The sequence below is a fragment of the Myxine glutinosa genome, chromosome 1 (genome assembly GCF_964187855.1).
Source record: "Myxine glutinosa chromosome 1, kmMyxGlut1.1, whole genome shotgun sequence".
Taxonomy (NCBI): Eukaryota; Metazoa; Chordata; class Myxini; order Myxiniformes; family Myxinidae; genus Myxine; species Myxine glutinosa.
Window position 1 is genome coordinate 111069570 of NC_136261.1, and position 25595 is coordinate 111095164.

Consider the following 25595-nt stretch of genomic DNA (forward strand, 5'->3'; position numbering starts at 1 on the left):
GCAATGATAAGTGGAGAGAGAGAGAGCACAAAGGGAGGCCTTGACAAAGCTGGAGGGGATGGGGTCAAGAGTGCAGGTGGCAGTTTTCATTCCTATGAGGAGTTCAGAGAGGTCAGTAGGGGAGACTGGGGAGAATTGAGACAGGGGATGGCAGGATAAGGGGGGGCAGGTGCGGCGGTGGTCAAGCTGTTGTAGATGTTTTCAATTTTGCGTTGGAAGAATGAAAGGAAGGAGATGCAGTTGTCTACTGTGAATGACTGGGTGGCGGTGTTCAGGGGGCTGAGGAGTTTATTTATTGTAGAGAAGAGTGCTTTTGGCTTTCCGGAGCCAGAGTGGATAAGTTGAGAGTAGTAGGCGGAGCGGGCGCGGGAGAGGGCATCTTTATAGTGTTGTAGGTGGTCCTTGTAGGCTTGGGAGTGAACTGTGAGACCTGTTTTATTGCTGAGTCTTTCAAGTTGGCGAGCACGAGTTTTCATCAGGCGGAGTTCAGGGGTAAACCAGGGAACAGAATGGGTGAAATAAACGGTTTTGGTTTTTATAGGCGCAAGTTGGTCAAGGCAGGAGAGAGTGCGGTTGTAGTAGTCAGTGAGGTCAGAAGGGGTGTGGAGGTCAACGAAGGGAGAAGTGGACATTTTTTCAGAGAGGGTGGATGACAATGAGGTAGGTGAAAGAGCGTTTAGCTTACGGAAGTTGATCGTGCGATAATGCCTTGGTGCTGGGGTGGGAACGTTGACGGTCATAGTGATGGCTAAGTGGTCAGAGAGGGTGAGGTCGGAGCCAGAGAGATGGTGCAAAATCAATCCAGTAGAGCAGACAAGGTCCGAAATGTGACCACGGTTATGGGTAGGAAAGTTGACATGTTGAGTGAGGTTAAAGCAGGTGAGTAAATCAGTGAAGTCAGTGGAGTCCATGTGGATATTGAAATCACCAAGGACGACGACGATTGGGGGGGAGAGGGAACATAGCTGGGTCAGAAAGTAGGAGAAGTCAGACAGGAATGATGGGTGTGGTTTGGGAGGGCGGTAGACAACAGCCATGACTGACTGTGCGTGACCAGAGAGTTTAGATACAGCTATTTGATCTTCATTTCAACAATATTGATATTTAAAGATGATATAATAAAACAAATATCATGAAATATTTACATTTTGTAGTCCATTGTATATTTTAAATAAACATAAATGCAAATTTCGCATGTGGAAAAAGTAAGTACACCCCTACATTTATTACTACTTCAAATACCTAAAATTAGAATCAGGTGCACCAGCTGAGGTGCAAATGATTAGAACATCGTTGGAGAGGATCTTGGAGGAACCTGTCTTATTTAAATCTGACATTTCGTTTGGTTTGCTCTTTGTTGTTGAAGTGTGCGGCGTCACCATGCCAAGATCAAAAGAGCTGTCTGCGGCCTTCAGAAAGAAGGTTATAGATGCCTACGAGTCTGGGAAGGGATTTAAAAAGATCTCCAAACAATTTGAAACGAATCATTCGACTGTCCGGAAGATCATCTACAGGTGGAGAAGATTCCAAACAACTGCCAACTTGTTTGGGCCATGCCGCCCCGGCAAGTTCAGCCCGAGAGCAGACCGCAAGATGCTGAAATAAGCTTCCGAGCACCCCAGAATGTCATCACGGGACCTACAGGTAGCTCTCGTCACCGTCGATGTCAAAGTGCACGAGTCCACCACTAGAAAGAGTCAGTCGTTAGAGTTAGACTGTCCGCCCCATCCTTCCCTTTCTCCAAGCTATTCTGAAATCTCTGACACACCTTCAACGGCTCTCCCTACCTCTTGCACATCTTACCCGACCCCTCGTCCCCCCTGTTCTGTATCCGATGGTCCCCGTTCCTCTTCATTAACGAACGGTATGGACCTCAAACATCTGGGGCCTTCGTTCAAACTTGACCGATCTCTCCATACAGGTTGCTTCTGACAAAGCAGACGTGATCTGCTTAACAGAAACTTTCCTCCTTCATGAAGTCTCTGATTCCTTGGTATCTCTCCCAGGTTACTCCCTCCTCCGGTATGATAGACCTGAGCCTCGTCCTGGAGGCGGGGTTGCTGTCTTTATCAAAAACTCTCTTCCTCAGTCGCCCTGCACTGCAATGCACTGCACTGCACTCTCTCCACCTCACCCCCTGGAATACCTGTGGCTACGGCTTCCCCTTCGCTCCCACCTCTTGTTCATATGTGTGTTGTACCGTCCACCAAACGGTGATGACTCCATCTACATGTCGCTGTCTGATAATATGGACCCACTTCTATGCACTCATCCCAAGTCTCTCTTCCTCATATGTGGTGATTTAAATTGTCACCATGCCAGTTGGCTGGGTGTGGGTACCTCTCTCACCAGCCATGGCTCCTCAGCAAAGGACTTCTGCGACTCACTGGGACTGACACAATCTGTCAATTTCCCCACCCGGATCTCAGTCAACGGAGCATCTTCTCTTCTGGACTTGGTTATGACTAACTTACCTGAAAATGTCTGCTGCTCTTCTTCTGCTCCAATCGGCTCTTCTGATCATGTGCTTGTTAAAGTGGACATCTCTCTGACCATTCTCAGGGAGCTCTGCTCAGCGTCGACGAGTCTGGCATTTCACTCAGGCCAACTGGCACGGTCTTCAAGCAGCCATCAATCATCTGGACTGGTCTCCCATCTCTACCACCTCTGACAGCAACTGACATCATCCTGGGAATTCTTCCAAAGTAAATTGCTCTCTCTCTCTCTCTCTCTCTCTCTCTCTCTCATGCACAGATTTATGCCATGTCGTCTTCAGTTGTCGTACGCTTCCTCCCGTCCATGGTGCAGCACGGAATGTTGCGGTGAGGCTGTTGCCCAGAAACAACTTGCCTTCGTCTCCTGGAAAGCAAATCCAACGGAAGGAAATGTCATTTCCTTTCACAAAGCCCGAAACAAGTGTGTGTCCACCCTCAGGAGAGCCAGGAAACAATATCTCTCCGTTCTCAATACCGAACTGTCTTGTCTGTCTCCCTCTTCCGAATCCTGGTGGCGTCTGGTCAAATCTGTTTCTGGTGTTTGTTCCCCCTCCATCCCCCCCCCTCAGCTCAAACGGCTACACGGCTGCCTCCGCACGTGAAAAAGCTGAATGCCTCAACTCTGTGTTTGCCTCTAAATCTTGTGCGCCACACCCATCCCTCTCTGTACCCAGTCGTACCCAGGTGCTTCGTGTCCTTTCCGCCCGACGAGGTGGAAAAGTTTCTGTCAACCCTCGACTCCGATTCTGCAACTGGACCTGACGGCATCAGCCCACGGGTCCGAAAATGCTGTTCTTCCGCTCCTTCACTCCCTCTCTCTGTTCTCTTCACCCTCTCTTTTGCTCAAGGTCAACTGCCATCTGCTTGGAAATCAGCCAACATCACCGCTTTGCACAAAAACAGATCCTAGCGACTACAGACCAATCAGCCTTCTCCCAATTATTATCAGCAATGTCCTGGAATGCATCATTGCTTCGGATATGAAATGTTTCCTCTTCTCCAATGGCTTGATCTCTGGTCATCAATTTGCTTCCAGACCAGGTCACTCCACTCTGGACATGCTGCTTCTGCTGTCTCAACAATGGATGGAGGGAGGGAGGGGTCCTCAATGCCAAACGGGAAATCAGAGGCGTCTCCCTCGACATACGACGTGCCTTCGATACGGTCTGGCACGCCGCTCCGCTCACCAAACTCTCCTCCTTTGGTATCCATAGAAATATCCGCGCATGGCTGGCGCATGGACTTCCTCTCTAGTCGTAGTGAGCGTGTGGCCCTGAATGGCTTTCTCTCACCTCCTCTTCCTGTTCAGGCTGGAGTTCCCCAAAGCAGTGTTCTGGGCCCTGTGCTTTTTCTGGTCTTCATCAATGATCTCTCTGACTCTTTGCTGACGACTGCACTCTGTTGTGCCGCTCCATTGCTCATCCCTCAGATCGGCAGTCTGCAGCCTCCTCGCTCTCTGCAGACCTGGACAAAATCACAGACTGGGCAAACAAGTGGAACGTGTCTTTCAATCCGAAACAAATCTCACACTCTTACGATGTCTCTCCGAAAAGACCGACTGGACAACCCTCCCATCCACTTTCTGAATATTCCTCTCCAAGAAGTTCTGTCACTCAAGCTTTTGGGTTGGGTCTCACTATGTGCCATGATCTTTCCTGGAAAAAAAGCACATTTCCAAGCCGGCCTCCAAAGCCAGTCGCCGACTGGGCATCCTCCGTCGTGCGAAGTCCTTCCTTGGCACACCTGAGCTCCTCGCCACATACGAGGCTTTCGTCCGCAGCTCAATGGAGTATTGCTCTCCCCTCTGGGCCGGTGCTCCTGCCTCACACCTAGCTCATCTTCACGCTGTTGAAACCAAAGCGTTCAGAATCATTGGAATCTCCCGCGATGACGCCATCTCCGAGGGCCTTTCACTTACTCACCGCAGGCAGGTTGGTGGTCTTTCCGTCTTCTACCGACTCATCTCCGGCGTAGCCCGCCCCCTCACCCCCCAGCCCTGTCTGTGCTCTGTCCCCCAAATATTCCTACAGGTCGCACAAGATCTGCCTGCAACCCTCTTGTGGTTAAACTGCCAAAATCAAGACTCTCCGCTCACCTTCACTCCTTCATTCTTCTTTTGTCCCGCCTCTGGAACAAACTCCCTCACTCTCTTCAATCGCACTCCTCCCTCCAGGTCTTTAAAACAGCTGTTCGCCACCATCTCTTATCTTCCCCAATCCAAAACCTTGATCTTTTCTACCCCCGCTAATTTCACCCCAAATCCACTTTTTTGAAATACCAACTTCTTTGCTGAAAGTCCTTGGTGTCCTTGCATTTTATACCGATCCTGCCTCCCCCCAAGCCCTCTCCCTCCCACACATCTCCCGATGTCCCTGCTCTCAAATGTTGTGTTTGTGTGCTTCCTCCCCTTCTCTCCCCATCTTGTGTACCGGTCCCCTTTTTATATACTTTGTTTGATAAATGTTAGCTCTTTCACGAGCCTCGATTCTGTATATAAAAAAACAAAACAAACAAAAAAAAGTCTTCTTCTTCTTCTTCAAATAAAATGACCACACTCTACATTAACCCTCTTAATTGCGTTAATTCCGCCAAGACCCTTCAGGCCACCAATACCCCAAAAGACCCCGAAGGCCCAAAACATCCCGAAGACCCAAAGCACCCCGAAATGGTCAAAGATGCCGACCCCTCCGATACGACGTGCGGTGAAGCGCGCGGGGCGCGCCGAGTCACGCACGCTGGACGCTAGTATATATAAATAAATCAAGCACCCTTCCTTCGCCAATATATCCACACTTTTGAGTACAACATTAAATTTAAAAAAAACTCTAAAGTATTTTTACATTTTTTGATTTATTTCACGTTCAATTGCACATTCATCCAATAACCTGAAACACTACTTTTCCTTTTGCCATTTTATATGTGGAGGCATTCTCGAATAAATTCTAATTTATTGATCATTCGATCATTCATTCGTTCATTCATGTAAAGCTCTTCACAAAATGCAAACACCACATATAGAAAATACCTGGGGTGATATCCATATCCATGTCACATGTCACATGTCACATTCATTGCGTCACTGAGAACGTTATTATACGAGTAAAAACAAAAACTGATCATTCTCTGCACAAATGATTTCTTTTTTCATGAATAATCTTTGCTCTCTCTCATTGGGAAATGTTAAAGGTACAATTATTTTGTTTGCAATGACTGCAGCTTTAAAACTATTTCACAAGGCTGTAACAAATGACCCTTCGTCAATGGAGCGACCATATTGGGGAAGACGGAACACTATGGGGGGAGCACAAGAAAAATGGACACGGGCGGGCGGGCGGAATGCCCATTGCCCAAGCATTTATAACTTTGAAGGTAACGGAGCGAAAAGGTAACAGTTCGGTTAATGCCTTTTTTCCTCGATTCTTCTTGAAGACGAAAATGTTTTGAACAACCGCTGTTCAAGAATCACACGTCAAGCAACAATCATAACATCGACGTTCGACGTATTCATGATGTATAAAACCGCTGAATGAGGTGGATTTCATTTTTCCATTTCCATCGGTGGATGAGCATGAACACCAGGCAAGGTGGTGCCAGGACATCACCGGTCCTGGCACTGCCAAAACGAATCAATCACCCCGAAGGTAATCGAGATCAGGCCTCCATTCAAGCTACTTCACCACAGCACTGTTCTTGCCCAACCTGAAAGGAAGACAAGGACGACAACAATATTTCAGGGAATGTTGCATCATTTATCCTGAAATATCATTTGGCAACATTCAGAAAATGACTACCGACCGCCAACAAAAGATGCCCTGACATTTGACATCATGCGAGCTACCTATCGAGCCCTGATCTGGACACATGCAGGACAGGCATATCCTGACCTTCCTCCACCAGAGGAATGTGGATAGCACATCGATGGCGCGAAGTTAGTACCAAAGCTAATGAGCCTCGTACCTGTACCAGATGCCTGCCGCGAGTTAATAAGCTGTGGATGCCAGAGAAGTTGTGCATCGTCAAGATGCTCGTGTAAAAGCATGTCCGTCTCCATGCATTGGTGCATGTAAATGCGGACCAAGATGCACAAAGCCGGCAAACTCTCTGGCTGGTGATGAGACATCTGATTCAGAAGCAGATGATTCGACTAACCGATGGACTTTCAGATGCATTGTAATTACCGTATGGTGGACATTTAAGTGAATTGTGAACATGATAGACATTAAAATGGATAGTTACCAAGATGGACATTCAAGTGAACTTTTATTTTGCTCGACATCTCAGTTAAATCATGAACATGATGGGCATTCAACTGAATAGAAAATATGATGGACATTCAAGTGAATTCTGATTTTGTTGGACAAACATTTAGTATTATGAAACACATTTGTATCTCCAAATGAAACATTTATGGTGTATTTTTGTGTTTGTGTGTATTATTCCACAGGTGGCCAAAATAATCTAAGGCATCTTTAATTCAGGTCTCTTTAGTCTTGATAATGTGCAATGCAGTCGCGAAAATCATGATATTTATCTCGATGTTATACCTGAAGTAATTGCCAATATCACATCGACTGTATCCAAACTTATGTTGTATGCATATTGCATATACCATGAAGAAAATAAGGGGGTACACTTCGGTTTTGCGGTATTAAACTCAGAAATATTAATATCAGATATATTTGTGTGGTATCATTATTTTGCACAGTGTACTGGGAAACTTTTAGAGTACACATTAAACCAATACCTTCGTTATTCTCTGTGTTATGAAGACAATTTATGATGTATCAAAATGTAAGACAAAATATACATTTCACCATTTTTACAGATTTCTTGACCCAGAGGTAACCGCAGATGTCACCGACAGCTGGGTTGCAGCTTCCATATTGTATGGAAGTACTCTGATCATTTTGACACCTCACACGACCCTCTATGTCCATTATTGGCAGAGTGATGTGTGATTTTAAGAATTCAAGAAAACGCGTTTGGACCCTGACACCGGCAGACATTAATCGCATTGTCGTAAACCCCCGCACACCGCGACAACTTGACAACCCTCCTAATGTGGTCCAAATGGGTGCACTTAATGAAATTCTTGGGGATGTCGGTTTACACAAGGTGGGGGTGGGTGCAACGAAGTTTTAAAATATGGCCTATGGCCGCCATACGAACAACATTCACCCTAAATATTGGCCACGCGTGGGCGTGGCCTGTGCACGACCACATATACATGTCATGTAGGCCTACTCCCACAAGGGAGTGGCGCAGTTTAGGCTTGTCTGCGATTATTGGAGCCATTACCATTGCCTTCATCCATCATAATAAGAATGGAAATATTGTTCGAGTTTTTGGCCAATGCGCGTTATGCTGTCCCGAGGGCGGAATATTGACCTCGGCCGTTCGGCCCTCGGGACAACGTAGCTGCGTATTGGCCTGAAACCCAAGCAATATTATAATCTGACTATAATCCACCGACACCCACATTGCCAAGGTCACAATCACTGACATTTGTTTCGTGACATTCAAAGCACTATTAATATACCTACATGCCAACAAACCCAATAATAATATTGTATTGCAGAGTGTGCCTCGAAGTGCCAGGAAATGGCATCTAAGAGTTATTTTTTCAGGTCACTTTAATTTACCATAATTATTGTAGCTAATCTGAGCCACTGCCTAATCTGAGCCATAGTGCCGTGTCTGCATTCCTTAAAATTGTGACAAAGAACACTCACCACAAGCACTTGACCGCCTGGATGCTCCCCCGCAGCGTTGCATCTTCTCGGCAGATTGGTCGGCACGTCCACTTGTGTCAGCTGGCTGCAGAAACGGTGACGGGACAAAGTCGGGATGGGTTGGATTGTTCACCTCTTCTTCCCCTGTAGAAAGGACAATCAATTATTGTCAAATCAAACGTATGCAATCGATACGTTTACGATATTTTTGAACCATAATCATTGGGCAAACGCCGACCACTCCTATTGGGCTAGCCTTCAGCCTGAACCCGGACCCGAACCCCCCATCCCCGGTGACTTTCAACGTGGCACCGTCAAAGGATGCCACCTTTGCAACAAGTCAGTTCGTCAAATTTATGCCCGGTCGCAGCTGCCCACGGAGTGAAAAATACAATCTGGAGAGCCGATGAAGCCTCTCTTTTGAAACAGCCGGAAGTAATGAGACGGCCATGTTGGAGGGCCGATTGTTTGGACCAAGGGCACATTTGGAAGTAACATTTTGGAAGTGGGATGATGAAGTTGGAAAGAGGATTGACGAGAAGAGGAAGAAGTTCAAGGAGTGGCAGAAGGCAAAGGGTACGGGAGCAGAAACAGCAGAGCATGAAAGTTATAAGGCAGCCAGGAAGGCTGCAAAGAAAGAGGTAGCAAAGGCGCAGGAGGCATGTAGGAAAATGTTCGGAGAACGCTTGGATTCGGAAGAGGGTCAGAAAGCAGTATTCAGGATTGCAAAGCAGATGGCGAAAGAGAGGTGTGATGTGATGGGGGTGAGTTGCTTGAAGGATGAAGTGGGACAAATCGTTGTCGACCCAGATGGAAATAAAGGAAGATGGAAAAGATATATGGAAATGCTGTTGAATACAGAGAATGAATGGGATGGCAACATAGAGAGTAACCCAGTTTTAGGACCGGCAGAGAAGATAACTGAGAAGGAAGTTGAGGAAGCGATAAAAGCAATGAAGGGTAGAAAAGCCGGAGGGCCGACGGGAGTTGTGGGAGATATGTTGAAGGCAGCAGGAAGTTGGGGTGTGAAGAGAATGACAGAGATCTGTAATCTGGTGGTGAAAGAAGGCTGCATTCCAGTGGATTGGGAACTGAGTACCTTCGTCCCTCTATACAAGGGGAAAGGTGACCCTCTGGAGTGTGGCTCGTACCGAGCGAAAAAGTTATTGGAGCATGGAATGAAGGTATTGGAAAGGGTGTTGTAGAGGAGGATAAGGAAGAAAGTGAAGATCGACGAAATGCAGTTTGGATTCATGCCAGGAAGAGGAACGACAGACGCGCTTTTCATTGTGAGGCAGTTGCAGGAGAAGTACATGGAGAAGAGGAAGAAGTTGTTTCTTGGGTTTGTTGATCTGGAGAAAGCATTCGATCGGGTTCCACGCAAAGTATTGACATGGGCATTGAGGATGTTAGGAGTGGAGGAATGGTTGATCAGAGTAGTGATGGCAATGTACAAAAGAGCCGCACAGCTGTAAGGACGAAGGACGGGAACAGTGGTGAGTTTGAGGTGAAGGTGGGAGTGCATCAGGGGTCGGTACTAAGTCCACTACTATTTGTAGCTGTGATGGAGGTGCTGGCTCAGAACGTAAAGGAGGGTTTACCATGGGAGTTGTTGTATGCAGATGATCTGGTGTTGATTGCGGAAAGTATGGATGGACTGAAGGAAAAGATGAACACGTGGAAGGAATGTATGGAGACAAAAGGTCTGAAGGTGAATATCGGAAAGACGAAGGTGATGGCAAGTGGTAAAGCATGTGGTGAGGTGGAAAGAACTGGGAAGTGGCCCTGTGCTGTGTGTAGGAAGGGTGTCGGAGTGAACTCCATTCAATGTACAATGTGCGCTGAGTGGGTTCATCAAAAATGTAGTGGTCTGAGAGGGTCATTAACCAGTGTGGCAGCTACATTCAAATGTAAGGTGTGCACAGAGGGAGCTGCAGATGGAGGAAATGTTGAGTTGGATCTTGGAGACGGCGTGAAGCTGGAAGGTGTGAAAACATTTTGCTACCTCGGAGACATGCTGAATGGAGAAGGTGGGTCAGACTCGGCAACGGTTGCTCGAGTGAGATGTGCATGGAAGAAGTTTCGGGAACTGAGTGGCGTGCTGATGATGAGGGGAGTGTCGTTGAAGCTGAAGGGAAAGGTGTATGCTGCATGTGTGAGAAGTGTTGTGATTTATGGGAGCGAGACATGGGTAATGAACGTCGAGCAGCAACGAAGGTTGGAAAGGGTGGAAATGCGAATGGTTCGACGGATGTGCGGAGTATCGGTGAGAGAGAGGAAGACAAATGATGAATTGCGAAAGATGATGGGAATAGAGCCTGTGATTGATGCTGTGAAGAGGAACAGGTTGAGATGGTTTGGTCATGTGTTGAGGAAGGATGAAAGTGACTGGTTGAGAAGAGTGATGGAAATGAATGTAGAAGGAAGCAGAGGACGGGGAAGACCGAGAAAGACTTGGCTAAAGATGGTGGAAGAAGAAATGCGGGCAAGGGGGTTAACAAGGAGAGATGCAGAAAATAGGGCAAAATGGAGAAGATTGTCATGGGGACTGCAAGGCTAACCCCCGCTCTAGCAGGGAAAATGGCCTTTAAAATGCATGTTGTTGACACGACCATGAAGAAGATTTTGCCTTGATAGGACAAATTCTAACTTCACTTGGTGGGGAAAGTTAACCTGAAGTTTCCAACTGAGCATAAATCTCTTTATATTCCTCATCACATCCTCATGGCAAAGATGGATCGCAACGATTTAAATGTCAGACAAGGAAGATTGGATGTGGGATTTCAACTGTGTACCAACACTCACTGACCTACTCCTTTTCAAACGCTGCTCCTGGAATCTTTGATTTATACAAAAAAGTACTGCAAGACAAGACAGCCGATTTAAGAGTGATAAAAATTAGCAAATCAGGAGGACCTGAGGAGATATGAGTGAAGTATGGACCTGCCTCGGTGAACATGGGGTTCAGGTCCTGAATAAACTATTTAACTGTGTTTTGATGAGAGGAAATCCAAAGGGAATGGAGGCAAAGCATTCTGGGAAAAACATTTCATAGTCCAGTTGCCAGATGCATATATTTTAGATAATTTAAGTTATTTAAGATAATATAATTTAAGTTAGATAATTTAAGTCCAACAACATGAAGTTGTGCACATAAAATGTTTTTAAATGGTTTCTGGTGATTTAAGGTCTCCTGAATCAGAAACTGCATCACAATACTCTGTCATCATGAAAGATGTTTTATATATATTGTTGCGGATATGAGGACTGTATTTTTTTTTGATTGTGTGCTTTATCATTATTATTATTATTGTTATTCTGCACCTCCTGCCTCCGCCGGAGCTGTGTAAAGGTCAAAAGGGCGTCCCATAACTAGTCCACAAGCATACACGTCAGCCAATAATAGTGTTACAGACGTGGCTTAGATGTTATTCACCGAGCGGTTTTGGGATGACCACGTCTGCACAAGATTATGCTCGATATTATACCCGAACGTTGACTAGTCGCGCGATGCTGGCTCAATAAGAAAAAGAAGACACCCGGCTGGATTACAATAACACAATACGACACCAATGGTTCAATTCTCAAGACCTCCGGAGGAGATTATATTCGTACGGAAAGGTTAGATTACAAGGACGAGAGGTACATCATAGGAAGACAGGCACTTAGACACAATCTTATATTATTCCCGACAGACCACAGAGAAACAGGACAAAAACTGACTCACACGGGGATTGATGGCAAGGAAAGCGGGTATTCGATGGCCAGCACAAGGTGCACCTTGTGCTCAGGGACAGGATGGCGCGGCCCAAAAGATGCAGGAGGTCTCTCAGCGCTCGAGGTGGCGTCTTGTCGTCTCAAGCTGGGGGCGCATCTGACGTCACATCCGGCGCGTGGCCGCGTATATCCGGCGGGGAGTGACACGCCCTCGGCTCGTTAGCTCCGCCTCGTGGAATCGGCACGTTGCTTCTCATTGGGTGCGTGCGGGGGGTTTACCAGGCTCCGCCCTTGACGAGGAGCTGACAAGGAGCCCCTTCGTGGTAACCCCGTGGAGCGCGTGGTCAATGGCGCTAATCGAGCCGGTGTGAGGACGCATCCTCCCCCGCTCCGCCGCCATCTCCTCTGTTGTTGTTGTAATTGTTGGGGAAGAAGATGGAAGGAGGTATGGGAAAGGTCCTAAACTCACTACTGATGCCATATAATCACATTCTGGTGCAACGAAGAGTCATAATTAATGGAGACGAGGCCTTAACTGACATAGAATAAGAATAACTAGGAAGATGTCCGAAAGTTGTCTACGTGTGGTGCGGTGGACCTGGGCACGACATTTAATGGGGGAATAAGGGGAAGGTCGGCTCTACTGATTGTTATTTACATGCAATGGGACTAGGGAATGGGGGATTGGGGAAAGTTGGGGAGTATTGGAGAAAATAGGGGAATATTTACAAGCGGATATGGAGGCCAAATTCCATATTCGCAACATTGCACCCTTCTCTACCCTCGGGGCGTCCCGACCCGATAAATTTTTACCTACTTTAGTGTGGCACGCAATGTAGTTCCCTCTACTATTAACTCTACCCTGAGTGCGACAGTTTTACAGATATTCACAAATGAGTAAATATGTCCCCCTGCGACGTTGCACCCTTCTCCTCACAGAAACACACCCACAGGATAACCGAATCCGGAAAGAATTCTCAAACTAAACATACAGCCGGTAGGGAGCATTATTTACAAGACTACGCTGCTATTTACACTACGATCCAGGACCTGTTTTTGGAGGAACACATGCAGATGTTATGCATAGAGAGAGCGCGCTTGCCAGCATCGATACACCAACCCACGAGTGCTCTGTGGCCGACGGCCTTTAATAACGTGCAGAGCACCCCATCCCAGCATCAAAAGCACCACCCCACCACCAATCGGTGCAGTCACCATTGTTCAATGAATAAAAATAAATTCGACAACCCCTAACCCTGCAGGTGTCTCTTGCTCTTCGTGTGGCCTTCAGTGGTGTTAATTAACAGTGGTTCACCTTTATGGCATAGGTGCCACGTTGACCCATAGGTCCATCCCCGGGTGGTGCTTGGCCGCAAACGAACTGCGGTCCATTGTGGGTGGCCACAAACATTGCGGTCCGTATGGTGTATCGATCCCGGCAGCAAACAGCGAAAGTGCAGGCCCACAACTGCGCAGCCAGCACCTCTCTCTCCTCTCTCTCTACCCCAAAGCCAGATCCTCGGAGGTGGGAGACAAAAGAAGCAGACAAGTGAGTAAGGTGGTAAGGGCGCAAAAGTGCACGCAATACAAGATGATGCACACTGGGGGCACATGGGAACCAGGTGAGACAGGTACGTTCCTATCGTACGCCCCCCCCCCCCCACCAGGTAACCTACATGGCCCCTCCCTTACCCCTTACTGTATCCACAAAACACAACACTACCCATAAACATCTACTTTACAAATCAACAAACATCCCTACTGTCTTCCCCGTTCCTCCCATAAACCAAATTCGTCTTCTCTCCCTCCTAACCAATCAAATTTGCCATTTTCAACTCTCCTCAAAATTTGCCATTTTCAACTCAACATCAAAATTTGCCATTACCAATTCATCATCAGTCCCTCCTAGGGAGGGAGAGATGGAATCACCCCAATGTCTCATCCACGTCGTGATGCGTCTCACAAATCCTCACAGCAATTCTCATTTCCTGCCAAAACAAAGAAAACACCGGTGTGGAGTCATCATCATCACCACAGGTAAGTGGCTGCGTATGGTGCGACAGGTTCTTCAATCCTAACTATCTCCTAAATGACTTTAACAACTTTACACTACCCGGGGTCTTTCTCCGGCCAAACCATTGGCCCTCTTACACTATGGGTTCTAAAAACCAATTCCCATTGGCCAAACTGTGGTGCTCTTCAATTTGGGGTCTCACTCCCCCGATTCATCTCCCGGTGCCCTCGCACAATTTCTGGGCTGCGGCGTGTACCTCTCCCAGTGGGTCTACCCACCTGCACACCTCCACCACTGCAGTTGCCTCCGAGCTTACCTGCTCCTTACCCTAACCTAACTAACTGGGGCAGGCCCTCTGGCGCTCTCCCCACTCGGTGCCCTCTCTGGCACTGGGCTACCCGGGTCCGTCCTCCGGATCCTCGGGCCCCATCCACAACTCTACCGGCTCCCAGAGCCCACCTGCGGCCTCACCTGGCCGACATCCTCACAGTGGTGGAGTGCCCAACCAACTATAGCTCAACCACACACTAACAGGCTACACGCCCAGCCATTTCCACAACACTAATGCACCCATTCACAACACCATTCTGCAACCGCACCACAGATGCCAATATCCAACCACAATTTACCTAGACCCTCTACCTAACACTTACACTACCCGCCCCGGGTACTCGTGAAAGGGGTCCACTCTTCCCCCATCCACACCTTCGCACCATGCACACCACTCCGTACCACTTACTCCAACTCTCTCCACACACCTGTACCTGCACACCTGTGCTCTCACACCTGGTGCCACCTGCACCCTTCTCTCCCCAAGCGCATTCGCGCTGATCCACAACACTCATTACTCATACACGGCTCCACACACCTGTCCAGTTGCACACCTGTGCAATCACACCTGTTCCATCCTCACACACACAGCATCATCTCAGCTAACTACTCCCTTCTGAAACTTGCGCTTCCCAGTCGTCCCTTTAAACTATTGCGCTCCCACGTCATCATCATCCATACTAATCTACCTGCGTCCCCACTACAGGTATCAGTCACTAACTAAACTTAACGTTACCTAATGTCATCTTCTCTAGATCCCTACACACAATATCCTAACCCACCCGGGCTAGTTTTCACTGCCATACACCCCATAAGCTATTGCTCCTTTGCCCCACATGGGAAGGATGGTGGATTTGCCATCCCACCACATCGGGGGTCTCTCACTACCGATTTCGCACATCAAATTTCAACAAATCAAAAATTTGCCAATCACTACCCATCATCTGCCAATCACTACTGCCAATCCCTTGCCAATCATCAAATTTTGTTTTTCTCTAATTTTGGGTCCAAAACACTAACCTCATCACCCAGTCGACTCACTAATACCTCTCGGTGCGCCAATCCCTGTCCAAAGCCCGGCTTCGTAAAGCCAAGCAATGGATGCTGGTTGTTTTGTGCCAGCGGCTGGATGCGTCCGGCACTCGGTGCAGGGACGGGGGCTTACCCGTGCCGAGATCCCACACACCACCTCGGCGTGGAGCCATCCAATGCCCCGATCTAGACCTGCCGGCACGTCTCACCAAAAAGTGGTCGCCATGACGACCCTTTCTATCGGGCTGCCAGCTCCGCCTAGTGGAGCACGGACGCGGCCGTTCAAAGCGAGGCCCGGCACGCACCGAGGGCCTGCTTCGGCTAAAAGTCGTTCTCAACTCTACCCCATCTAACGTCGATGCTTCACCTGGACGCTTACACCCCGCAGCCCGTTCCTTGCTCACACATCCAGCCGTTTCCATGCCCCTCGTACCTTTCCTTACACACCTCGGTACACCCATTCCACTCACAGCCTTGGTCACACACCTGACCACCGAACATTTTGGCACACATTCGTTCGTAGCACACCTCACCAAAACACCTCTTCGCGCCCCCTCCTCGGTCACCTCCTCTGTGACAATCACAGGTGTGCCCTCATTCACACACCCAACCACGTGCCTCACCACCAACTCCAGCGTGCATTCCCACTCACGCTCTACCATTCCAGGTGTGCATCCTTCCATCCCAGGTGTACATCCTCGCTCACCTGTCACAACTAACTCACGCTCCATGTCACTCTCACTACTTTCACCTCCATTCCTGACAGCGCACTCACCCTTACTCTTGACAGCACACTCTTTCCCCATGCACCTGTCCGTCACACACCTTTCTCGCGCACACTCTCCCGTTACACCCTCTGTAACACTCACCACAGGTGGACACTCTTCCTTACTTCTGACAGCGCACTCTTTCCTCATGCACCTGTCCGTCACACACCTTTCTCGCGCACACTCTCCCATTACACCCTCTGTAACACTCACCACAGGTGGACACTCTTCCTTACTTCTGACAGCGCACTCTTTCCTCATGCACCTGTCCGTCACACACCTTTCTCGCGCACACTCTCCCGTTACACCCTCTGTAACACTCACCACCCCGCGCTTCCATGTGCCCCCTCGCACACGCGCTACGACCGACTCACTCTCGCCAGCACCCTCACTCCTTGGCACGCACTTTTTCCTCACACACCCCAGAGTCGGACTTTCTCGCACACCTCCTCTTTCGCACACCAGACCTGTCGCACACTTCACCAACGGCCTCTCACGAACACCCGGATCCAAACCAATCCCCAAGCTTCTTAAATCCCCTGGCGCATCATACGCACGACCATATTGGTCACCACTTACACCGGGTCCTCTTCCTCTTCGCTTCTCCTCCATCACCTGCGAATCCCTCATCCGGTTAATGAGCACATCATCACGATCCAAACACAGACTTTGGACCAATTCTTTTATCTCCTCTTTTATTTCTTTCTTATCCCCTCTCCGTCGCTTCTTAATTTCGCTCATCCCTTCTTCCACTTCTTCTAGTTTCTGCTTCACCTCTTTTATGTCCCGGTACGTCTCCTCAAGCTCATCCTCTAAGGCTACCTTGACCGTTTCCAGGTGCGTCCTCACCTGCCGGTCCTTCGTCTCCATTACCTCTACCACCTCGTCCAACCTCGTTGTCAGTCCCTCACGTACCATCTGACATTCCCTCTTCGTCGCTATCAAGTCGTCTTTTAGTTCTTTCTGTGTCACTTTTAACCCTCCTAATACCGCAGTGTTCCTTTGAACCTGCTCCGTTAGTCCTTTTTGTCCCTCCGTCAGCTGTTCCACCTCCTGCGTCAGGACCTCTATGCCCCCTTGTAACTTTACAGTCCCCTTTCTCACCTCCTTCTCCATGTGCTCCTTACAGTGCCTCACCTCCTCGCGCACTCCTCCGACCTCCTCACTCACTCCTCTTCTGATCTCCTCTCCCATCACTTGCATCTCCTGCCCAGATGCCACCCTCATCTGCTCCATTTCCTCCCTGTGAGCATCCAGTTTGGTTTCTACCCCCATTCTGACCCCCTCTATCTGCTGCCCCATTTGGTTAACTTCCCTTTCCGCTTGGTCCCTCATGTCCCTCAATTTGCCTTCCATACTGTTTTCTAACCCCTCTAACCCAGTTTTCACTCCCTCTATCTGATTCTCCTGGGCAGCCATTCTATTTTCTACCCCCTCTAACCCCTTTTGCATCCCTTCCATTTGACTCTCTTGAGCGGCCATTCTGTTTTCTACCCCCGTTAACCCATGTTTCACCCCCTCTATCTGATTCTCTTGAGCGGCCATTCTGTTTTCTACCCCCGTTAACCCATTCTTTACTTCTTTTATCCCGTTGTCTAACCCCTCACCGGTACCCCTCGCTTCGTCCCTCATTACCCCCATTTGGTTTCCCATTACCCCCATTTGGCCCTCTAATCGCTCACTATTAACCCTCATTTGCTCACTCTGAGCATCCATCCGGTTCCCCAATCGCTCAATTTGGCTCCCCATACTCATCTGTACAGCTGCCTGTAGCTGCGCAATGAGGGCCTGTATGTCAATCGGCTGCATGTTAAAGCCCGCTGATACAGCCGGCTCGGCTACCGCGCGCTCGTGCGAGGCGCCTTTTTGCGCGCCTGAAGCATCGTGCGCGAGAGCGCCATTTTGTGCACCTGCTACCTTTGCTGTTTCGCTCTCCTCATGTCCCTCAATTTGGTCCTGGACCGACCCTGCTTCACTCTCCCCTACCGGACCCCAGCCGTCTTGATCCGCCATAGCGCGACTTGCAAAATTCGAGTTTCGTAAAACAAATCCAAATTTTTTTTTTTTTTTTTCGTTATAATTTCGTCGAGCGCAGTAACCGCGGGTCCGCGCTCCGAATCGATTCGGTCGAGCGCCGTACGCGCTCCGGCTCGATTTTCCCTCCCAAAATTTGGGCCTAACTAATTTAGTCCCGGGTTCGAATTCCACTCCTCGACACCAATTGTTACTCTAATAGTACAATTGGTGTTCCAAAATTTGGGCTAAATAAATTTAGTCCCAGGTTCGAATCCAACTCCTGACAACCAATTGTTACAGACGTGGCTTAGATGTTATTCACCGAGCGGTTTTGGGATGACCACGTCTGCACAAGATTATGCTCGATATTATACCCGAACGTTGACTAGTCGCGCGATGCTGGCTCAATAAGAAAAAGAAGACACCCGGCTGGATTACAATAACACAATACGACACCAATGGTTCAATTCTCAAGACCTCCGGAGGAGATTATATTCGTACGGAAAGGTTAGATTACAAGGACGAGAGGTACATCATAGGAAGACAGGCACTTAGACACAATCTTATATTATTCCCGACAGACCACAGAGAAACAGGACAAAAACTGACTCACACGGGGATTGATGGCAAGGAAAGCGGGTATTCGATGGCCAGCACAAGGTGCACCTTGTGCTCAGGGACAGGATGGCGCGGCCCAAAAGATGCAGGAGGTCTCTCAGCGCTCGAGGTGGCGTCTTGTCGTCTCAAGCTGGGGGCGCATCTGACGTCACATCCGGCGCGTGGCCGCGTATATCCGGCGGGGAGTGACACGCCCTCGGCTCGTTAGCTCCGCCTCGTGGAATCGGCACGTTGCTTCTCATTGGGTGCGTGCGGGGGGTTTACCAGGCTCCGCCCTTGACGAGGAGCTGACAAGGAGCCCCTTCGTGGTAACCCCGTGGAGCGCGTGGTCAATGGCGCTAATCGAGCCGGTGTGAGGACGCATCCTCCCCCGCTCCGCCGCCATCTCCTCTGTTGTTGTTGTAATTGTTGGGGAAGAAGATGGAAGGAGGTATGGGAAAGGTCCTAAACTCACTACTGATGCCATATAATCACATTCTGGTGCAACGAAGAGTCATAATTAATGGAGACGAGGCCTTAACTGACATAGAATAAGAATAACTAGGAAGATGTCCGAAAGTTGTCTACGTGTGGTGCGGTGGACCTGGGCACGACATTTAATGGGGGAATAAGGGGAAGGTCGGCTCTACTGATTGTTATTTACATGCAATGGGACTAGGGAATGGGGGATTGGGGAAAGTTGGGGAGTATTGGAGAAAATAGGGCAATATTTACAAGCGGATATGGAGGCCAAATTCCATATTCGCAACAATAGAATACCCCTGTTCGATAGTTATATCTTATTCTGTAGCGGTTACCGCTGGATGCACACATTCGCCTTGCACCGGCCAGAACACGGCCAGACGCGCCTCTCCCGGGCATGCCCGGACTCACTGTTCCCGGGCACGCCCGAACCTCCCGGGCACGCCCGGTCTCGTCTTTCCCGGGCATGCCCGCTCTCGCCTTTCCAGGGCTCGCCCAGAGCGTCCGGGCATGCCCGCTATCGCCTTTCCAGGGCTCGCCCAGAGCGTCCGGGCATGCCCGCTATCGCCTTTCCAGGGCTCGCCCAGAGCGTCCGGGCATGCCCGCTATCGCCTTTCCAGGGCTCGCCCAGAGCGTCCGGGCATGCCCGCTATCGCCTTTCCAGGGCTCGCCCAGAGCGTCCGGGCATGCCCGCTATCGCCTTTCCAGTGCTCGTCCAGAGCGCCCGGGCACGCCCAGCCTCGACTTGCCAGGCCGCAGCCAAACACGCCCGGGCAGGTCCAGACTCGCCTTTCCAAGGCTCGCCCTTGATACCCGGGCATGCCCGGTATAGCTTTTGCCGGGCAAACTTCCCGACATACAACAACAACACAACATGCATTTTAAAGGCCATTTTCCCTGCTAGAGCGGGGGTTAGCCTTGCGGTCCCCATGACAATCTTCTCCATTTTGCCCTATTTTCTGCATCTCTCCTTGTTAACCCCCTTGCCCGCATTTCTTCTTCCACCATCTTTAGCCAAGTCTTTCTCAGTCTTCCCCGTCTTCTACTTCCTTCTACATTCATTTCCATCACTCTTCTCAACCAGTCACTTTCATCCTTCCTCAACACATGACCAAACCATCTCAACCTGTTCCTCTTCACAGCATCAATCACAGGCTCTATTCCCATCATCTTTCGCAATTTATCATTTGTCTTCCTCTCTCTCAACGATACTCCGCACATCCGTCGAACCATTCGCATTTCCACCCTTTCCAACCTTCGTTGCTGCTCTACGTTCATTACCCATGTCTCGCTCCCATAAATCATAACACTTCTCACACATGCAGCATACACCTTTCCCTTCAGCTTCAACGACACTCCCCTCATCATCAGCACGCCACTCAATTCCCGAAACTTCTTCCATGCACATCTCACTCGAGCAACCGTTGCCGAGTCTGATCCACCTTCTCCATTCAGCATGTCTCCGAGGTAGCAAAATGTTTTCACACCTTCCAGCTTCACGCCATCTCCAAGATCCAACTCAACATTTCCTCCATCTGCAGCTCCCTCTGTGCACACCTTACATTTGAATGTAGCTGCCACACTGGTTAATGACCCTCTCAGACCACTACATTTTTGATGAACCCACTCAGCGCACATTGTACACTGAATGGAGTTCACTCCGACACCCTTCCTACACACAGCACAGGGCCACTTCCCAGTTCTTTCCACCTCACCACATGCTTTACCACTTGCCATCACCTTCGTCTTTCCGATATTCACCTTCAGACCTTTTGTCTCCATACATTCCTTCCACGTGTTCATCTTTTCCTTCAGTCCATCCATACTTTCCGCAATCAACACCAGATCATCTGCATACAACAACTCCCACGGTAAACCCTCCTTTACGTTCTGAGCCAGCACCTCCATCACAGCTACAAATAGTAGTGGACTTAGTACCGACCCCTGATGCACTCCCACCTTCACCTCAAACTCACCACTGTTCCCGTCCTTCGTCCTTACAGCTGTGCGTGCTCTTTTGTACATTGCCATCACTACTCTGATCAACCATTCCTCCACTCCTAACTTCCTCAATGCCCATGTCAATACTTTGCGTGGAACCCGATCGAATGCTTTCTCCAGATCAACAAACCCAAGAAACAACTTCTTCCTCTTCTCCATGTACTTCTCCTGCAACTGCCTCACAATGAAAAGCGCGTCTGTCGTTCCTCTTCCTGGCATAAATCCAAACTGCATTTCGTCGATCTTCACTTTCTTCCTTATCCTCCTCTACAACACCCTTTCCAATACCTTCATTCCATGCTCCAATAACTTTATCGCTCGGTACGAGCCACACTCCAGAGGGTCACATTTCCCCTTGTATAGAGGGACGAGGGTACTCAGTTCCCAATCCACTGGAATGCGGCCTTCTTTCACCACCAGATTACAGATCTCTGTCATTCTCTTCACACCCCAACTTCCTGCTGCCTTCAACATATCTCCCACAACTCCCGTCGGCCCTCCCGCTTTTCTACCCTTCATTGCTTTTATCGCTTCCTCAACTTCCTTCTCAGTTATCTTCTCTGCCGGTCCTAAAACTGGGTTACTCTCTATGTTGCCATCCCATTCATTCTCTGTATTCAACAGCATTTCCATATATCTTTTCCATCTTCCTTTAATTCCATCTGGGTCGACAACGATTTGTCCCACTTCATCCTTCAAGCAGCTCACCCCCATCACATCACACCTCTCTTTCGCTATCTGCTTTGCAATCCTGAATACCGCTCTCTGACCCTCTTCCGAATCCAAGCGTTCTCCGAACATTTTCCTACATGCCTCCTGCGCCTTTGCTACCTCTTTCTTTGCAGCCTTCCTGGCTGCCTTATAACTTTCATGCTCAGCTGTTTCTGCTCCCGTACCCTTCGCCTTCTGCCACTCCTTGAACTTCTTCCTCTTCTTGTCAATCGTCTTTCCAACTTCATCATCCCACCACCATGTTTCCGAGTGCCTTGGTGGTCCTTTTGTCCATCCACATACCTCACCAACGGCTCCCAACAGACTAGCTTTCATTGACATCCAACCACTTTCAAGCTCAACCACATCATCCTCGACCCTACTCAGCCTCTCTTTTAATGCCTCCCTTACTGTCACCTCTTTCAACCTCCACACCTTCATTCTCGGTTGGTACTTCACCCGCCGAGCTCTCCTCGCACCTTTCACCCTTACGTCGCAGACAACTAAGTGGTGCTGTGAAACAGCCTCCTCCCCCGGGATCACCTTTGTGTCTCGGAGGTGCCCCCTATCTCGCCTACGCACCATCAGGTAGTCAACGGTTGTCGTCGACCCACCTGACGTGTATGTAACAAGCTTATTATCCTCTTTCTGGAACTGAGTATTACAAATCAACAAATCAGCTCCATCAGCAAACTCCAAAATCCTTTCACCTTCTCCATTTCTCACACCATATCCGTAACCCCCATGAACTCCTTCAAAACCATCCATACTCCTTCCCACATGTCCATTTAGGTCTCCTCCTACCACAACAACTTCCTCATCTTTCACGTTTTCCATCAGCTTCTCTATCGCACACCAGAACATGTCCTTCTCTTCATCGCTCCGACCAACCTGCGGAGCATATCCCGAGATGACGTTCACCAAGAGCTTTCCAATCATAATTTTCACCATCATCAACCTATCACGCACTCTAGTCACACTCACCACACTGTCTACAAACTCCTCAGAAAACAGGACACCAACACCATTCATGCCCTCCAGGCACCCTTGCCACACAAACTTGTATTTCTGTCCCTGCCTACCCTTCACCATTCTCACACCACTTCCCTTCCATCTCGTCTCTTGCACACAACATATGTCCACTCTTCTTCTGACCAATACTTCCACCACTTCTCCTGATCTCCCTGTCATTGTCCCTACATTCCATGTCCCAAACCTCAGAAACCGATCTCCACTTCGGGCTGTACCCTGCCCACATGTAGTTGTAATTGTCATGGTTCTCTTTTTGAGGCAATGTTTTTTTTTATTTATGGCCGGATGCCTTTCCCGACGCCAACCCACTTAGTCGCCTCCTACGACACGCAGGGATACGGCGTACCTATTCTTATCCAGGGTACACACTGGGAAACGTTTAAAACATGGAAATCCTGGGGGGGAGGGGGGGGGGGGGATCACCGCTGCGGTTTAAACATATTTAAAGAAATATTTCAACAAAACCATGAAAACAATCTGGGAAAAGTCTCTAAGTGAGAACGTGGATTTGAGAAAGCAGGAGCAGAGGTGAAAGAACAAACGAGAATATAGGGGGCGGGGCACAAGTCGAGACGAGGAGGCCGCACGAGACACCAGGCCGCACGAGGCGCGGACAAAGAAACGACTAATTACACACAAATTTGCAACAACTACAAAACCAAAACCAAATAGAAACACACAATAACACATACACAACAAAATACGCAGCGGAAATTTGACAAAGAAACGAACGGGAAAACACTCAAACTTTGATGCCGTGGAGAGATCAAAGCAAGCCCCGTCGCTCGAGGGACCGGAAGCGGATTTGGGAACTTCACGATTGGGAACAAACTTCCCGACATAAATGTGTATATATATTGCTGCCCGATAAACGGGCTTTTGAGAGTACCCGAGTGTGATACATTTATTAAACCTACTCGGACGAATTTCCATCTTTGGTCGCGTCAATTCTTTCAACTCGCGTTGGAGCACAGCTCCTTCAATTCTGTGTTTTAGGGTAAGGCTGTGTCTCCCATTAATAGAAATACTCCATTGCACCAGTGAAAGAGATAGATTCCCTTCATTCCCACTCCCAAAACTTCCATTCCCATTGCCAATTACCTCCCTTCCAATTGCCAACTGCATTTTGGGCGGTTTTCCCTTCATCCGCCATTGACCACGAGGCAGGGTTGGGGAAGAAAGGCGTGCCTCCACCTCGTCATAGAGGGGAGGAGTGAGCCAGCCCCACTCGACCAACCATGAACAAGGGGTTTGGCTTGAGAGGGCGGAGAGAGAACGTTTGGGGGAGGTTCGCAAAGGTTGAGGGGCGGGGCCTATATAACCCACAGCGGGGCGTTTCCGAAAAGAGATGCGCTTTGAGTAGAGTCGAGGAGGGAGGAGATCAGAAGACAGGAAGGCCTTGAGTTGGACTAAGCAAGAGAGGAAGTTGTTGGACTGGGTGGGACTAAGAAAGAGAGAGAAAGAGTCCTGAAGCTTGTGAGGGAAGGAGAGAGAACCCGTCACACCAACCCTCCACCAAGCTCCGCGTTGGCTCCACCAAGCGTTCACCTCCACCAAGGCTCCACCAAGCTCCGCGTTGGCTCCACCAAGCGTTCACCTCCACCAAGGCTCCACCAAGTTCCGTGTTGGCTCCACCAAGCGTTCACCTCCACCAAGGCTCCACCAAGCGTTCACCTCCACCAAGGCTCCACCAAGCTCCGCGTTGGCTCCACCAAGCGTTCACCTCCACCAAGGCTCCACCAAGCTCCGCGTTGGCTCCACCAAGCGTTCACCTCCAGCCATCCACCTCCTGCCATTCCTGTCATTCCCCGCGTGAGTCTGTCTTTTGTTTGTTCTGTCCTGGGTTAATTAAGACTGTAGGTAAGCTAGTATTTGCACTGTGTCACCTGCGTCTTATGTGTTGTAAATAAACGTGACTGCTTTCTTTTTGCTTGTGTGTATAATAAATCCTGTTATTCCTCCGTACTCTGTTTTCTTCTCTCTTCCTCTTTACATTCGGTCGCTTTAGAGGTTTCCCGATTGAATACCTGTGGCGCGATCTGGTCAACGTTCAGGAAGTCGGGCCAATCGGGGATCCTGTAACGGTCGCGGTTGACCATCCGCTCGGCCCAAAGTAACATCTTGTCCGCGACCCGTAACAATATATATATATAGATATTTTAAAAATACCGGGATCGAGTCTTAAGACGTCTCCTTTTTCAGGAGTAGAGGAAATGAAGTTTGGCACCATTCCACCCACAACTTATACTCCTTTATTAACAATCTTCGTGCGAAATAAGTTGTATAAGCACAAAGTAGAAAAATAATAGCTTCGCAATAAATTTAATTTCTGTCGACAGAGGTCAAAAGGTCATCTAAATTGGCAGAAGCCCAACATTGTGTTAAAAAAATTTTGTTTTGGTAAAATTCTTGAAAAGTTTATTTTGAAAATAATGTTACGTTTGTGGGGGGAGGGTGGGCAGTAGGCAATACCTTAGCCCAGGTAGATTTGCATAGATAGTGTGCTCTGATTGTCATGAAGAAGAAGAAGCCCCATGTATCATAAGTAGGGATCCGGTAGACCGTATGTCGTGCAAGAGCGTATTTTCGTTCCCATCACGAGGGGTGGGGTTATGTTAATTGGTGAAGGACTATGGGTAATTAATCCCTTGTATGTAATGGCCTCTGT

At 48.9% G+C, this 25595-nt stretch overlaps 1 long non-coding RNA gene across 1 annotated transcript in view; it reads right to left on the reverse strand.

Annotated features, from left to right (window-relative positions):
* Positions 1-5326: 5326 nt before the first annotated feature.
* Positions 5327-25595, reverse strand: part of LOC144891772 (uncharacterized) — a 35892-nt gene continuing 15623 nt past the window's right edge. Inside the window, exons 3-4 of the long non-coding RNA XR_013623091.1 lie at positions 8228-8371; positions 5327-6194 (exon numbers count right to left, since the gene is read on the reverse strand). This is a non-coding gene — a long non-coding RNA (uncharacterized LOC144891772). The remainder of the gene's footprint in view (positions 6195-8227; positions 8372-25595) is intronic.